An 18,475-nucleotide genomic window follows, 5' to 3' on the forward strand; every position below is an offset into this window, starting at 1 on the left:
TGGGGCGGTCGTGTAAACAAACTCCTGAGTTCACTTCCCGCTGCAAAACCCTGAAAGTGGCACCAAGTCTCTCTGGGTCTCCGTTTCCTCATCTGTAAAATGGGGGCCAATGCGAAGCCCACCTCCCAGGACAACTGTGGAGTTAAATGAGAGCTCCGGCAAAGCTCCTGGCCTTAGATGGAGCTCATGAGGCATCACCTCCCACCTTTAGCCTTTCATCCGAATGGTGGATGTGTTTTAATTTCCTTAAACCCACTTGGAGAAAAGTGGGTGGGATAACTTGGAAGTTAAAGGAGACCAGCTCTTCAGAGTCCTTCTTCCGAAGGAGGCCCGGTTCCCTCCAGACCTGAGCAACCTCGACATCTACTCCAGCTGAAAGGCGGCCGATGTGCACCAGAACGGCCATGCAGGTTGTTGACGCATTGAAGTCTTTCCATACCAATGAGCACACAGTCCCTCCCCCGCAGCCCCCCAAGTGTCCCCCCGCCCCCAGCCTCCATGATCTCTCCCTGCCATTCCCCATGGTTTGGCAACTAACAGGTTCAATCTGGACAGCAGGGCCTCTGGGACCCTGATTGGTTAGTGCTGTGCTGCGCTGGTCTCACCACAGGCATGTGGGCTTTACCAGCCCCCATTCGTACAGTGGAAGAAACTGGGGCGCCCAAAGGGGAGGAGACCAGTCTCAAGGTCACTCTTGAGATTCAGAGCCAGGAGCTGCTGGACTCCTGGAGACGAGGTGGGAACATGCAGGGTGTTTGGGGGACACGTTGAACGCCTCCCGTGCCTTGTCTCATGTGCGCACCAACCGCCACCTCCGTACTGAGACTGCCTGGGCCCGAGTCCTGACTGCCATGTACAAGCTGTGTCACCTCAGGCAAGTGACATGCCCTTTGACTTCAATTTTCTTATTTGTAACAAAACAAAACAAAAACCAGCTTTGCACCCTCAATACTACTGACATTTGGAATCAGATAATTCTCGTCGTGGAGGCTGTCCTGTGCATTGTAGGATGTTTAGCAGCATCCCTGGCCTTGACCCACTAGATATCAGTAACACACACACACACACACACACACACACACACTCCCTCCCCTTGGTCAGGACCATCAAAAATGTCTCCAGACATTGCCTATATCCCTTGGGGGGCAAAATCATACCCAGTTGAGAACCCCTAATTGACGAAGGTTGTTCTGAGGGTCAGTGGTTCATAGAGAGGGCCGGACATAGAGTTAGCCACTGTCAGCACCTGGCTTATCAGCTAGGCTTGGGTTTGCCCGCAAGTAACAGTGACCCCAAATAATAGTGACCTCAATTAGACAGCAGCTTCGTTTACGTTCACGGAAAAAGCCAAACAGTAGCAGTTCAGAGCTACATGGTGGCTCTGCTCCACTCCTTCATCCCTAACATTTGACCTTGTGCACAGGTTCCCAGCGGCAGCTGCAGACAACAGTGTGAAGGAAGGGAGAAGGAAGAAAGGAAAGGCAGAGGGCATATGCCTGCCAGTCATCTCTTAAAATAGATGACCATCCCCTAACATCCCGTTGGCCAGAACTTGGTCACATGGCCACCGCTAGCTGCAAGAGAGTCTGGGAAAGGTAGTGTTTACCCTGAGTGGCCATGTGCCCCACTGACACTATATTACTGTGGAAGAAGAGAGAATTGGCTAGAGGCGGTCATGGAATCTCCTGGGCTCGCTGCAGGAACTTGATTAAAGCCAAAGGCTGCCAGCCGCCAGGCATGAGGGCGAGGTAATCCTTAGAGCATCTGGTCCATTACCTTTAATAAACCACTAGGCAAGACATACTAGCAGAGCGCACAGGAAATAAACACACGACTCACTTTTAAAAAGAATTCTGGGAAATGCTGTGAGCTGGAACCCTTTGTAATCAATTCCCACCATCCACCCCCACCCACCACCTGCCCTTCATGTTCCATATGCACCTGTGGTGAGAGGAAGGGAACATGGGATGGGACACGGGCCCAGGAATCTGGGGGGCTCTGCTTTCAACTCTGCTGCCCAGAGGCTGCAGGACAAATCAATTCACTGTGCCCTCTAGGCCTCTAGGGCCAATATTGGAGTCTCAAATAGAAAAGTAGATATATTTGTGTGCATGCATTTTGTAAACTCCACAGCAGCATTGTCTTATGCAACCTTTGGTCACGATGGAATGGTCTAGATCGGCGCTGTCCAATATGGCAGCCACCTGCCAATACATGTGGCTACTGAGCACTTGTAATGTGCTGGTGCAATAGAGGAACTGGAATTTTAGTTGCATTCATGTGTGTGACAGAGTGGCTTACACTGCTTCCTCTCAAGGACTCCTTCATATGTCCCAGGTCCCTCATGTTATCTCCCTCTTCACCTTATTTGAGCCCTAAAAAAATACCCCATTACACCCATTACAAAAGCAAAAAACAGAAAGTAACAAGTATTGGTGAAGATGGGACCATTCAAAAAAATTGGAACCTTGTGCATTGCTAGAAATAATGTGAAAATGTTGCAGCTGCTATGGAAAACAGTATGGATATTCCTCAAATATTCAAAATAGAATTACCATATGTCCCAGCAATTCCACTTCTGGGTATATACCAAGAGAACTAAAAGCAAGAACACAAATTGATATTTACACACCCATGTCCATAGCAGCATTATTCACAATAGCCTCAAAGGTAGAAGCAATCCGACTGTCCATTGATGAATGAATGGATAAATAAAGTGTGGTCTATACACAACAGACTGTTATTCAGCCTTAAAAAGGAAGGAAATTCGAACACGCGCTACAACACAAATAAAACTTGAAGACATGGTGCTAAGTGAAATAAGTCAGTCACAAAAAGACAAATACTGTATGATTCCACTCACATGAGATACTTAGAGTAGTCAAATTCATAGAGACAGAAAATAGAATGGTGATTGCCAGGGGCTGGGAGGAGGGGAAAATGAGAAGTTATCATTTAATGGGGACAGAGTTTCAGTTTTACAAGTGAGAAAAGTCTGGAAATGGATGATGGTGATGGTAGCGCAATGATGTTAATGTACTTAGTGCTACAAAACTGCACACTTAAAATGGTAAATTTTATGCTTGGGTCCAAGGAGGGTGGAGCCTCCAGCACAACTGGTGGGGTTCAGGTGTCTGAGAAAGATTTAGGGCACCAGGACCTTTCAGTTGCCTGGAAGAGGGCCCTGCAGGATGATGTGATTAACCACGTTGCGCACAGGGAGCTATAAAAACATATAAAATCACTTTCAGAACAGGGACTTTTTCCATCTCCTCCTTGGTGCTCTCAAAACTACTAGTATATGGGTCTTAGTGTTAAAAAGAAAGGGTTAAAATAAAACCATGTTCACCCAGTCCTCAGGGTGATCTCACCCGGGAGTGATGCTGGCCTGGTGATATGGCTGGTTCAGAGGCCACAAAAGCAGACCATGTCTGAATCTGACACTCAGACAATTTTATTTTTAATTAGCTGCTAACATTTTAAAATGGCAACGTTTTGTATGAAAATCTGTATTTCCAGCTTCTCCTGAGCAAACAGTGAAAGCTGGCCATGTGGAGCCTGCTCTCCTACATGGCAGTAATCAGCTGTTCCTGAGTATTGGGGAACCCCTTCAAAAGGAGCTCAGTTCACCACAATCCCCACCGATCCCTATTGCCTTCCACTCCCACCCAGCCAACCAACCAGTGCCTTCCCCACTGGTGAGGTTTTGCCATCTGTATGAGATGGAAAAAGAATTACAGACTCTAAGAATGTCTTATACCAACGATTTTCAACCGGTGTGCCACAAGAATTTTTAAAACATGCAATACCTGACTATGTAGTCAGAGGCACTGACCTCTTTCCCCTTAGATTGTCAAATAAAAAATATGACAACAGCCAATACAACAATAGCTATCCAGTGTGAATGAATCAAAATTAGACCTATTTTTTTCAAATTGGCAAAAAAATATGCTGTTGGTGTGCCGCAGAATTTTAGTGTTTACTTTATATGTGCCATGAGATGGAAAAGGTTGAAAATTGCTGCTTACACAAACAAGACGTTTTTAGATAATCTGGATTACGCCCATTTTATAGATGGGGAAAACTGAGTCTCAAAGAAATGAAACAACTTACCCAGGATTTCCAAGTCATCAAAGAGATGCATTGAAACAAGAAATGAGGTCTCTGGGTCCCATTTCTTCTTTCTAGCCATTCCCATGGCCTTAAAGTGCACACGTGCACTGACACGTGCGCACACACCTGCGCACAACCCACTACACTTTGCAGTAGTAATAGCGGTGGATGTTTTACCGATTGCTTGTTAGGAACCCAGGAGGCACCCAGCAGACCATACCAACCACACTGCTATGTTGGAGACACGACTCTTTTCCCGTGGGGACGACAAGGTGGCGGAGCAAGAAGAGAGACGTTATGCCGAAAGTCACTCCGCTTGCAGGAGGCTGAGCTGGGCCTACCCAATTACCCTGTGCTTATCCACAATTGCAAACTCTACCCCATTAAGCGACACTTACCATCTCATCCTCTAAAACTACATCAACCCCAGGCGTTTAATAACTGTGAGCTGGGGAGACAATCAGGCTTGATGATATTGCCCTCAAATGGAAATCTGGCTTCTCTGCACTCACAAGGATCAGAATTAAGCTGTGGAAACCCATTCAATTGCCTCATTATAGTGCTGTCATCATCAATGGATTCAATAACTAATAGCCCGCACTCTGCTCAAAGCAATAGTGCATCTTCTGTGTAATTTCTGATAGCTTAAGTACCCCCATTGACACAATGGGACTTATTTTTCTTTCTAAATACATTTGCAAATGGCTGTTTCTCAGCCTCAAATCATTACATCGTTAATAGAACAAACCAGAGTCACAGAGCCTCATGGACACTTTCTACATGAACAAAGATAGCAATCTATCGAACCAGACCCAGAGGAATAGTGGACCTAAAAGTCATAGACTTTGAACTTGGGTTCATTCCTGCTCTAATTTTTTTTTTTTTTTTTGAAGCTGTGTGTCCCTGGGCTAGGCACTCAACCTCTCTGGGCCTTGTTGGTGTCCTTATCTGTGTGATTAGAGTGACACACCCGTATCAGAGACCTGCCCAATCAAGTAAGAGTGAAACACATGGTGCACGTTTGTAAGTTAGAACGTGTTAGGTTCGCTGCTGTTGGCCTTTCCTCTAGAATGAAGACCGTGCCACCGGTACCTAACAATTTGGACCTCCTGGATTTTAATCTACATTTATTCTGTCTCAAGTTCAAATGCCTTCCTTTAAATAATTAATTTCTTTTCATATTTTAATCTTCAAAGACCTCAACACCTGCAGTCAGAGTAAGGAGGTACAACAGAAAGCAATTAAACTCTGACTACAGAGAAATTAGATTCTGTCCTCACAGCTTGAAGAATAGAGCCCGAAGGTATCAACATGATTGTGACCCCCTGGAAAGGCGTTCCTAATGACAAAGACAGGACAGGCTGGGCTCTGGGGTCTGAGACTTAAGGACGTGCCTTTTCGCCTCCTCTCACACTTGAGCAGTTGGAGCAGAACTCAGCCAGGGCAGCAGGGTCGTGGCCGAGCGGGCGGCGTGCACACCTCGCTAGAGGCTACTATCCTTTCTTCACCACTTGCATTGCCACTGGAGAGAGCCCTGCCCAAGGGCACTCTGTGGCATGTGCTTTGTGGTGGGGGCCACAGAGTGCACCAGGGCTGATCCGGCAAACGGGGGCAAAGGAGGGCCTGGAGAGTTCCTCTGGCATGGGCCTCACGGTGACAAAGGGCAGCCTGCTGTGCCAGGGGGAGAAGGCCATCCCTGCCCCCAAAGCCCACCGATACGTTTACTTCCTTACTTAGCATATCCTCTGCACGGGGATCTTTTTGATCCACCAGGCCTGTGTTTTCTATGGTGATCATAAAAGCCCAGGTTCCCTTGGGTGAGGATTAACAAACAAAACAAAGGAATCTTGCCCTCTTTTTGTTTAAAAAAAAAAAAAAAGCCTGCTTCCCATCGGGTTTCAGAAGGCCCCTCTGGGCCGGTGGTCTCACTTCTGCCATCTTTTCAGCCACAGGAAGCAGAAGTCATCAGGTCCTCTGCACCGTTGCTCATAAAAAATAATAATAATAATAAAATAATAATAATAATAATAAATAAATAAATAAGAAGAAAAGAAAACTAAATTCACCTTATAGGTCACAGAAAATATATTTTCAAATTAATTTCGTTACGTTATATTTCCAAAGATGCACAGCAGAGTGTTTAAGGGCATGGGCTCAGGTGTTTGACCCACATCCCTCCCCCTCATTGCTGTGTGACCTTGGACAAGTTGATTAACCTCTCTGAGCTTCTGTTTCCTCATCTGTAAAAAGACAATATGAAGGGGGAGGGAGGGAGAGAGACAATATAAGAGCCCCCATCTCAAAGCTGTTGGGAGGGCTAACTGAGGTCATGATGAAAACAATATGGCAAGCCCTCAAGCATTTCCTATGAAAGATGTTGAAAAATATGCACAACAAGATGGAAACGGCAATTCTTTGTTGAGGAGAGTATGCATTTGGAATCTTTTTACATAGACATACATTTTGTACAAATAAATGAAAACAACACATGTTCATTGTAGGAGATTTAGGAAATGGGGAACATTATTTGCGGAAAAAAATCTTATGTTCTATAACCCCAAGTGAGAGATGGTACGTCATTAATAAATAGTCTGGTCATTGTCCGGGTGAGCCCTCCATCGGATGCAGAAAAACGAACACATTGTGTCCTTTCCTTGGGGTTCTGGTCCTAGCTTCCAGCACAGTCCCCAGGAAATCGGAGGTCAGGAAAGTGTCTCCCATTCCATACAATTCCCCTGTTTATCCATGCCAGCCTGTATGTCAGGAGCATAACTGACAAACTGCCCTCCCCACCCCCCCCTCGGGCTCTGGCCCCACCTTACACCCCGCCGCCGAGGGAGATTGGAGCCCTCCTCAGCCCAGGGCAGCCCTGATCCCACAACACAGCGCTGCCCGCTCTGGGGCTTCCACGCTGTCTGCAATGATAAGATCATCACCCCACTTCTCCACTGTTCCCTCGTCCGCGTTGCTCTAAATACACAGCCGACAGTCCCGCCTGCCCTTCCTATTTTTTAGCTGGGAAGCTATTGAGCGCCAAAAACAAAAGTTCTGCTGACAGCAAAACAAGTCACACATTTTCTTTTAGGATAATGAATGTGTTTGAGTTCCAGCAGAGGACGAACCTTCTGCATTAAAAAGAAATCAGGTCAATTATTCTATTGCTTTTAGCTTCTCAGTCCTGCCTGATTGAATGCTTACACTAGAAGCCTGAAGATCTATAGGACAGCACACTTTCCTGGTGACCTTCTCGCTCCCTCTAAGGAAATTGCTGCCCTAGATTTTCAAAACGTTCATAAAGGCGGAATATATCTGGAACAAACAGCTTTTAAAAGGTGTGAAAGCAAATTATGAGATTTTTCTAGCAATAAAACTGGGTTTATATTCCTGATAAAACACACACACACACACACACACACACACACACACGATGCTATTATCAGAATATTAGAAAAAATAATTTTTTAACGTTATTAATAATACCACTAAGACTAATCCCTAACCTTGACTGCTTGCTTTATGCTGAACACTATGCGAAGTGTTTTACATGCACTGTGCTAGTTAATCCTTACAACAATCCCACCTGTGAGGTAGGTACTATTGGACTATGATTAGCCCCATTTTACAGATGAGGAAACTGAGTTTCAGAGAGTCCAAGTCATTTCCCCAAGGTTACAAAGCTAGACACTGAAAGAACTGACGTTTCTGACGGACTCCAGGGCCTGCAAGCTTAATCTCTACACGATGCCTGAGCTTTGTATATAAAAGAGAAAGAAGGCATACGTGCAGCAACAAAATAGAACTCAGGTCTTAAACCTTCCATTCAGAGGCAACCACTTAGCCCCTTCACAGATATGCCTCCCTGCTGTTTTTCCTTTGCTTTCTTCACTGACCAAATATAGCACGAACATCCTCTCATGTCAACAGGCATATTTCCTGTTGTGTTTATTCCCTGGGCATCCCCTACTGGAAGCTCCACCCCCAAGAAAAAGAAGATATCATGACTAGATAAAAAAAAAATCCCAAAGATGACGGTTGGAACTGGAGACAAAGATTGGATTTGAAGGTCTGCTCTTCCCCGGGTTCTGACAAAGCCTCATGGTTTATAAAATGTGGATTATTATAAACCATCTGAAATGGCCAAAGAGGAAGAGAATTGTAAAGGAGCAGTCGCAGCTTTAACGTGACCCCAAACTCTTTGACACTCTTCCCATTGAGAGGTGGGGCTGTATCCTCCCGCTTTGAGTATCATAGGCAGGCCTCTGACCGCTTTGACCAATAGAGGGCAGCAGAAGGGACACCATGTGACTTCTGAGGCTGAGCCATAAAGGGCCACACAACTCCCACTTGGCCACTTACTATGTTCTGAGTCCAACCACCTGCTCAGGCCACCATGCCGGAGAGGCCAGCGAGAGGCGCTCTGGCCAACCGGCCCATTGAGCCCAGCCTTCCACCATCCCTGCCAAGGTGCCGGACCTGTGGCTGAAGAGACCATCTTGGAAGTGGCCCCTCCAGCCCCAGATGTCTGAGCCACCCCAGCTTCTGGGTCTTCCAGCAGAGACCCCCGACATCACAGCGCGGCCACACGCGCTCCTTGCTGTGCCCTGCTCAAATCCCTGTCCCACAGAACCCACGAGTCTTCTTTTTCTTCCATTCGTAATAAGTGGTCATTATTTTATGCCGCTAAGTTCGGGATGGTTTGTTTCACAGCCACAGATTCCTGGAGCAGAATTTGGTACCTGGGAATGGGGACTGACCTTAACAGGCTTTGAGCTGAGCTCAGGGGTTTCTCTGCTTGGATCTGAGACCCCACATGGATCTTGAAACAAAAAATCCCCCAAAGATACCGACAGTACCACTGACCTTTCCTGCCTGGGTCTCCAGGAGGCGTGTTTAGCTAGAACAGGGCATCAAAATACAATTTTCAAAGTTTTAAAAAAGGACTCGCATACCAATATGGGATGAACACAAGTAAAAACCTACTGTGTGCTCCCTGATGAGGGAGCTGACAGGATGGGGAAGCTGGTCCCAGAAGCACTGAGGACCCCGTGTTTACAGGCACCAAAGGGAGTCGGTGAGATTGCTGGGGGAGACACAAACCCGGTGAGTGCTCTGCAGGCCAGCAAAACTATAACATGTCTTTCCTCCCAGAAATCCTATTCGTCTGCACCAGCCACGAATTTGCAAGGCAACATGCTCACTTCAGAATCTGGGCCCTAATGAAGAGTCAAATGAATCGCACAAAAGCACAACTCCTTAGAGAACTGAATATAAATGACTCCGGGCAGGCCTGTTAGCCAAGGCTGCAGTGTGGCATTGCAAGGACATGCGGGACACCTGAAACCTATGCAATTTTATGAACCAGCGTCACCCCATTAAAGTCAATGAAAAATAATAAGGAGACTCACGCGTGAGCTCTTCTCTGGGCTCCAGACTCAGATTCCCAAATACCTGCAGCGGGAGACATCCTCTTTCCCCAAACCTCTCCTCCTCCCTTGCTTTCCATTAAGGTTACTGCCCTCTTCCGGCTCTGCCACATAAACCAGAAATCTCAAGGTCACCATAGCCTTCCCCTACTGACCAGATGTGCCCCAGCCTGGACCCTTCAGCTCTCAGCCCTGCACTCCTCTTAGTCCCCAATGCCTTGGTCCGTGTCGCGCTGCTCAAACTCCTACTCATACCTGCTAATTGCGAAGCGATGGGGAAAGTCCAGCCTGCGGGGCCATAGAAGGCCCGAGAAATCATTGGGTCTGAACCTGCCAAGGCATTAGGAGTGAGTTAATTAAATATTTGACCACATTTGGCAGGCTAGTTTCTAAGTTGATCATTTTGTATGGCCCTCGACTGACGTTATAAACATCCAAATGGCCCTTGGCAGAAAAAAAGGTTCCTCACCCATGCTTCACACGACACATCTGCTGTGGCCACCACAACCCAGCCATGCGTCTCAGTGTCCTACCCTGGGGACAGCCGAGCATCGTGAGCTCCCAGCATCCTCCCCTACGAAGCAACCTTGTCCAGACTGTTTAACTTGAGTGTGTTCAATACTTTAGACCTAAATTCCAGAAATAGAGGGGAGAGAGGGGGACCTGGGAGCAACGGGATAAATCTAGAAGGAGGGCAGTCTGTAAGACAGAGGCCCTGATCGCTTTAAAAGCCAATGCCATGGAGTGGAGGTGGGGAGAGGAGGTGCTGGGAGGGGGCAGAGGGCTGTTGGGGAGTAAAGAAACATAGTCACCAAATGTCCTATGTGGTCCTTATTTGGACCTTGGTTTTTTTTGGGGAAAAAAAACAACAACTATAAAAGACATTTTGGAGACAGGAAAATTTTATTATGGACTGGGTATTAGAGAATATTAGGGAATTATTGTTAATTGCGTTATATGTGATAATGGTTTTGTGGTTATGTGGAGAAGTATATTTATTTTTCTGGATGTCCTTGCTGAAGAATTGTCAGTGTCTGCAGTTTACTGATATATTTCAGAAAAAAATATGTATATTCATATATAAAGTCAATATGAAAAAAATGCCAGTAATTATGAGCCTAGGCAGTGAATAGAGATATTCATCTTACTAATCTTGTAATTTTTCTGCTTGTTTAAAAAACTGTATGATAGCTCTGGCTGGTGTGGCTCAGTTGGTTGAGCATCATCTCATGCTCCAAAAGGTTGCTGGTTTGATTCTCAGTCAAGGGTTTCGGGGCTCAATCCCCAGTAGGGGGCATGTGGGAGGCAGCCAATTGATGTTTCAATAAAAATATATTTTTTTAAAAGTCAGGCTAAAAGGATACAAGCACCTTGGGGGTGGGGCAGTTGAGACCCCAGTGTGTGTTCCACTCTGTAATCCCCCAATCAGAATATAAAATGCTGGTCTCCTTGGAAGGTGATCCCTCCTCCAATGAAGGGACTCCGCTTCCAGAGCTCAGCTGCCAGACATTCACACACAAGGCATCCCTTTGCAGCCTCTGCGAGCTGCCCCGAGGAACAGACTAGCTTTCAGAAGGAGCTTGCCTCTTTCACTGGGGATAATTACATCTTGGGCAATATTTTTTATCTGAAAGCTGAAGCACCTGCAAGTGACCCAACCATCTCTCTCTCCCAGAAAAGGAAGGTAGAAAGAAAACGGGAGATGGTAGGGCAAACCTTCACCTCTGACCTTCCTCTGTCCTCGGGCTTCCAAGAGGAAGTGAGGGAAGAAAGAGGGGGCCACGGTCCAGGTAAAGACACAGTGCTGAGTGTAACTTCAGGCTTCAGTGGTATCTGACCAAAAAAATAAAAAAATAAAAAAAAAGAGGCTCCAGACTGGAGCAGCTTTGAAAGCCTGGCCACTTCAAAGCCATTCACTAGATTAACTTGATCATAACTGGGAGCCCAGGACTGAAGCCGGGCCTCTGATACATCTTATTTGGACCTCCATGGCATTCATTGTTTAAAACAAAACAATAAAACCCACTTTAAATTTTTAAATACAACATACATACTAAAGTACATGTCACTTCCACAAATTCAACACACTCGGTAATCAGCCTCCACATGAAATAGATCAAACAACACAATCAGCCCCCAGAACTCACTATGCACCCCCCAAAATAATTGTTTTCCTGCCTTTTATCTCTATAGATTAGTTTTGCCTGCTTTTGAATTGTACATCAATGGAATCACCTATCTGCTCTTTTATATCTGGTTTCTTTCACTCAACATGACTATGAGATTCTTCCATGTTGTTGCAAATGGTTGTAGTGCATGTATTCTCACTATTGAATAATATTCCATTGTGTGAATGTACACAATTTGTTTACCATTCCAATATGTGGCTGTTAGGAAACAGTGCTGTGGCCAGCCTTTTAACTGTGCCTTCTGGTGCATATATGTGCACATTTCTCGTGGGTATACACCTAGGAGCGGAATTGCTGGGTCATCAAATATGCACATGTTCAGCCCTGTGGTGCTTTATAAATTTCTGAGTTAGTTGGCAACATTTAGAATTTGAGAGACTTAGCATAAAATCAGCTCTTTTTTCAAAATGTAAGGATGCCACAACATTGGACCCATATTCCACCTTTGTGAGTCTGGGGTTTGGGCTCCCCATTTTGCCACAACCCCCACCTGTCTGTCTTGCATCATCTGCCTGGCTCCTGGAGGTACCTTGACTTTGAGACTCTCGATGGTAAATGATCCAAGTGTGCTTTTCCTTTCAATCCATAAAAATTACTGAGCTGCCTTGGTTTCCCCAATGAGTTCATGTTAAATGACCCCAGGTGCCCAAGGACTGTGATCAGGTCACTCCCGTGGAGTCTGTGACCTTGGCCGCTAACCAAATCTCCCTGAAGGGATGTGGTTAAGTCTTAAAACACTAAAGGCAGGGCAGGGTCCACAACGCTGTTTGTCTAGCACCTTCCGTGTGATTCCTTCTGTCTATTCGGCTTCATTCCCATCCTCCCCAGCACCCCCCAAACCACTGCCTTCTTCACGTCCATATCACCTTCAGCCAGGTCTGCTAACTCATCTCTTCCTTCAAGGCTGGCTCCTCCTCTGCCCTGGCACCAGGATTCCTTTTAATTTAACTTTGAAAATAGTTTTGAATCAATACATGCCCCAGTTTTTTTTTTTAATTAAACAATATAAAATGATAGAGAAAAGGAAATTTCCCTCTCCCTCTTACCTCTTCCCAAACTCCTCAGTTTCCCTCCCAAGAGGCAACCATAGTTTCAAGTTTTTTACGTTTTTCAGAAATGAATATTTCATGCATCTCCCCCCGCCACACACACACACACACACACACACACCTCCCGCCTATTTTTACACAAACCAGCTCATTCAGTGTGATCTGTTCTGCACCTTGCACTTCAGGCATCTTGCTGGCCCTTCCTCATCAGTATGTAGAGACTCCCTGCTCCTTTTTCATAGCTGCAGTTTTCTCTCTCCTTTATGACCAGCCTTTATTCAACCATATTTCAGCCATTTCCAGTCTGCTGCTATCACAAACAATGCTGCAATTAATATCTTTATACATATGTCTGTGCACACGCACAAGCATGTCTGCAGGATAAATTCCTAGACATGTGATTGTGAACCAGGGGGCATCTGCATATCATATGTGGATCAATAGTGTCAAATTGCCCTTTGAAAGGGTTGTGCCAATTGACACTGCCTCCAGCAGTGTCTGAACGAGCTAAAGTGAGCTCTGGAAAATGCATACCTGGTCACGTCACTCCTGACTCCAAACACCCATTGCCAACCTCGGCTGCATGTTAGAATCACCTGGGGAAATTTCAAAGCAATCCTATGTGTGGGTCCCCAAACCCCAAACCTAATTTCATTGATCTAAATGTGGCCCAGTCATTAGAATTGTTTTTTGTGTTTTTTTTAAAAAGCTCCCAAGGTGATGCTAGAAGGTTCCAGGGTGGAGAACTACAGCTTTAATCACCAGTGGCTCTCCCAGACCAGTGTAAAGTCCACAGTTCTTAGCAAGGTAGAGAAGCCCATCATTTTTTATTTCCATCTGCATCTCTGCTCCTTGCTTCACGTACCCACTACTCACACACCAAGGTTTACCCAGGGTCCCGCCTTGGGGAGCATTGCCCTGGCTTCCCTAGTGTGCAGTAATATATGGAGCTGCCTGGCACAGGCTTGCAAGAGCCAATCACTAGCCTCTCTTCCCTGCTCAGCATTCGGGGTGTTATGTTGTTAGCACGAAACTGATTGTGGCAGGAGTATTTACACCACAGTAATTGGCAAACACTATAATCAGGGCTTTTTTCTTCCCCAGAAAGCCAATTGTTGTCATTTAACAGCGCACCATCATTTACTGCCTCCTCTACTCACTCACAGCACCCTGGGATCTACTCCAGCTCGTCTCATCTCCATTACCAGGAGACTTGAGCTCCTATAATAATAAATGACAGTGGCCAAAACCGGTTTGGCTCAGTGGATAGAGCATCAGCCTGCGGACTGAAAGGTCCCAGGTTCGATTCCGGACAAGAGCATGTACCTTGGTTGCTGGGCACATCCCCAGTAGGGGTTGTGCAGGAGGCAGCTGATCGATGTTTCTCTAACATCGATGTTTCTCTCTCTTCCTCTCTGTAAAAAATCAATAAAATAAAAAAAGTCTCTCAATAAAGGTTTTAAAAAAATAAATGACAGTGATGATGAAAATAGTAATTTATTTTATTTTATTTTTTAAAATAGTAATTTCTAATTGAGCATTTACCAGGTGCCAGGCACTGAAATCAGTGCTTTCCACACATTAACTCATTTACTCCTTACAATAAGGACTATCATTACTCCATTGTTCCTGAGGCAAACAGAGGAAGGGTGACTTGCCCAAGGTCACACAGCCAGTGAGCAATAGCCACAGCAGAGTGGATGCTTAATACATGTCTGTTGGATGCATGGATGGATCCCAACTTCTAGAAGCAGGTGTTGAAGGCCTGACTATATAGACAAGGCAGGGCCTTCTCCTCAACAAATTGCAAGCACCTCTGATGGTTGATGTGTGACCTGCCTGTCCCACACCCAGTCATAACTTGTATTGCTGCCATAATAAATATCACAGATTAGTTTAAAACAGCACAAATTTATTTTTTTACAGTTCTGGAGACTAAAATGGATCTCACTGGGCTAAAAAATGTCCAAATATTAATCTCTGGGACCTGCAAATATTATTGACATGACAAAAGGAACTTTGCAGATGTGATTAAATTAAGGATTTTATAATTCAGAGATTATCCTGGATTATCCAGTAGGCTCAATGTAATCACAAGGGTTCTTATAAGAGAGAGGCAAGAGGGTCAGAGAAGGAGAGGCGAGGACAGAAGCAGAAGTTAGAGGAATGCAGCCACAAGCCAAAGAATGCAAGCAGCCCCTACAAGCTGGCAATGGATTCTGCCCTAGAGCCTCCATAAGAGGAATGCAGCCTTTACAACACTTTGATTTTAGCCCCTTAAGACCCATTTTGGACTGCTGACCTCCAGAACTGCAATACGATACATCTGTGTGTTTTGTTACAACAGCCTTAGGAAACTCATATATGGTCACTGTGGCCCGGCCCTTTATCAGAAATGCATGGCAAGCAGCAGTCCTTCAGAAGAGAGCAAGGATGGGCTGGCCTGGGCTGGCCTGTATCCCGGACTCCCAGGATGCTGGAAAGGGCCAGAGGCTGGGCTCCTTTCCCTGGTTAGATGAGGTCAAGTGCAGACAAAAGGAACACAAGAAGGCAGTGGCCTTAAGCTTAAAGGTGACTGGAACTTTACCAAACCCCGTGGAAGGACTCAGTGAATGCTTGGGTCAGGGGCTGATGGGTCTGGACCCCAGGCTAAAGTCCAAGGTCCTATAGCTGGGCAAAGTGACAGTGCTAATAGAAGGCATTGGGGCTGGGGAAAGAGCACTGGACTGTGAGTCCTACCTGAGCCTGGCCCTGCCATTGACTGGCCAGGAGAGCTCAGACAATTCTCCACCCTCCTCTGGGTCTCAGTTCCTCAGTGAGTTATCAGGGGCTTAAAACACTTTTTTTTTTTTTTTTTTAAACAGCAGACTCCTTTCTTCAAACAAAATCTTTCTTGTGTGACTTAAATTTGTTATAATGAATATTCATAATAACAGCAAGCAATTAATCTGGACTTGCTTCATCCCAGACACTCTTCTAAGCACCTTATAAATACAAATTGATTTGAATGTTTAATACTCATAACAAATCAATAGGTACATTCTATCATCTTCATTTCACAAATGAGGGAATTGAGACACAGAAAGGTTAAGGAATTTGCTGAAGGTCACCCAGCCGGGGCGTGGTGAATTCTTGATTTGAGCCCATGCACTCCAGATCCAAAGAGGAGGGGGACAGGTTGGGGGAGATTTAGCCAGAGGTTAAGTCGAGATAAACAGTAAGGAGCTGAGAAACGTGGGAGGACAGAGAGGGAGTGGGGAACAGCATGAGCTGGAAAGATAACTTTGGAGTCTGGTCACTGTTTTCACAGCTGTGGATGCTGAGAAAATCGGGGAGTCAGGGGGAGGAGGAAGAACGGCTCCCTTCCTAACAGGTGCGCTGGGGTCTCTGGATGGGCTGAGTGGGGAGCCTGGGCCACAGCATTTACTAGTGTTTGGGTTACACTGATGGACCTGCTATGGGAAACTGACCAGCGTGGAGCCGACCTAGAGAGACAGGGAGGCTCGTGCCTGCGTCCTCCCTTCTGTCATCCTCCATCCCAGTTCCTCCATCATTGTTGCAGAGCCCTCAGGTTTCAAGGAACCACTGCCCAAGACCACCTCCATTCCATCAGCTTCTCTGACCGCGTGTGGGTCTGTCCCCATAGCCCAGGTCACAGGTTGCCCAGTGAGGCCAGCAGCTCCTGTGACCCTCTCCAGGAGGCCCTGGCAGGCTCAAGCTCAGCATTTCCTCCTGGATCCTTGCATCAGAACGCGAAGTCTCTTTAAGTACAGATTCCAACCAGCAAGGTGACCCTGAGCAGGCCTTTTCCCTAGGCCTCCAGGCCTTGTCCGCAAAGCAAAGCCAATCATGATAACTTACCTTTGGAAGCCAAGAGTCTGGGCCTCAGAACCTCTTAAGAAAATTAAGAAGAGCCACTGTACAGGGAGCACCTACATGAGAAGATGGTTTTGGCCATTTCATCCATCACTTCTCTTCACTGTCCTCACTTGACCAGTGAGAAAACTGAGGCCCAGAAAAGTACAGTGACGGGCCAAGGACACACAGCAAAGTAGTGCAGAGCCGAGGCTAGGACCCAGACCCTAGAGACCATTCCTCTTCCTCCTCCCCACGAGCACACCCGCCAAACCCACAGAGGGGCCTGCTCCGTGCTTCTGCGTGACCCTCCCCAAACCCCTCTCATTCTCATATTTTTTTTTTTTTTTGCAAACAAGAAAATGAGGCTCAGAGGTATTAAGTCACCTGCCCAAGGTCACCCAGCCATTCACGTTGGAGCCAGGGATACAGGTGTATGTGATTCCAGACTCACACCTCTTCCCGGTCCATCATGCATCCTCCTGAACTCCCAGCGGTGGGAGGCTGGGCTTCTCTGAACCTGTCCCAGACCCGGCTGGTTCAAAGCAGCAAAAAGTTCCTCCTGCAGCTTCTAGCTGAGCACCTGCCCATCAGCAGCAACTCCCCCCTCCCCCCCCCGCCTGCAACCCCCAAGGAGCCTCCAGGGTGCCAGGGACAGGTAGCCGCAAATGCCTCGGCCCCAAGTTGTCCTCTGCTCCCTCTGAGTTACGCTCCTCCTTGGAGGGGAGGGAGGACAGCTCTCCTAGCTTTCCAGGCGGTTGGCAGAGCAGCGGCTGCTGCTGCTCCAGCTCCAGCCTGCTGCCTGGCTGATGGAGAGATTATTCCTAAGCCCTTCCCATTCTCCACCCCCGCCCCCCGCCCCTTGCAGGACCACACTGGCTGTCCGGTGGGACCCGGAGTGCAGAGCCCGCCGCTGAAGCAGGACAGCCGGACCAGCTCCCCCACAGCATGAACCCCTCAGACTTTTACCTCTCCCGGGGAGAGGGGCTCCTGTGTCCTCTTAAAATCCCCACCCCACGCCCCCAGGGTTGTTCTGCAGCTGCTGGAGAGAGAGATGCAGAATGAACGGACTCCGGGTTTCTGGACGAGACAAGGGAAGAAGGTTGGAAACTAACTCTGCCAGAAACTGCCGTGCTTGGGATTTTCTTTTCTTTCCCTTCATTTCCACCACGAGCCTGTCTCTTCCCGGGACATCGAGACATGGGCTCCTCTTGCTGGGCAGAGAAACAGCTGGGAACCGGCTCCCTGGGACAGGAGGGTGAGTTAAACTTGGGGGGAAGAAGTTATTGTTTGCTGCAGGGGTGGGCGTTGACGGGACATTGAAACATCCTTGGCCAGAGTGCTGTGCGAGTGACCACCTTTCCCGTGCTCTGGAAGGAGCTCTGTGTGCCGGCTGTTTCGGGGAGCAGTGGATTGCAAAGTTGGGGTTGTGCCGTGAATGCAGAAAGTGCAGTTTTGGGGGTTCTAGAAAGAGCCCCAGGTTGAGAGGTAGAGTCCTGGGCTGGGTTTGGATTCGTTGTGTGACCTTGGATGAGTCACTTCAGCTCTCTGGGGCTTGGTTTTTGCAACGGGAAAAGGAAAGCACTTGGGAAGGGCTCCCTGGATTTCAGAATACTCTTCTCTCTGCAGGCTGCTCATCTTCCTCTGGCCATACGTTGTAAACGAAGTAATGCATGCAGAATAACCTAATGTGGTGTGGGGAGCAAGTGTGAAATGCATAGGCTGTGATTCAACTCTTCGCCGTCTGCCGGAATCCAACTGGCTCTGAAATGGAGAGGAACTTTTATTTCCATTCAGCGGCCGAGTGTTTCTCTTGATTGGAGTGCATCTTGGAATGTAAGGTTAT

This window comes from Eptesicus fuscus, chromosome 21 (genome assembly GCF_027574615.1).
Source record: "Eptesicus fuscus isolate TK198812 chromosome 21, DD_ASM_mEF_20220401, whole genome shotgun sequence".
NCBI classification, from domain to species: Eukaryota; Metazoa; Chordata; class Mammalia; order Chiroptera; family Vespertilionidae; genus Eptesicus; species Eptesicus fuscus.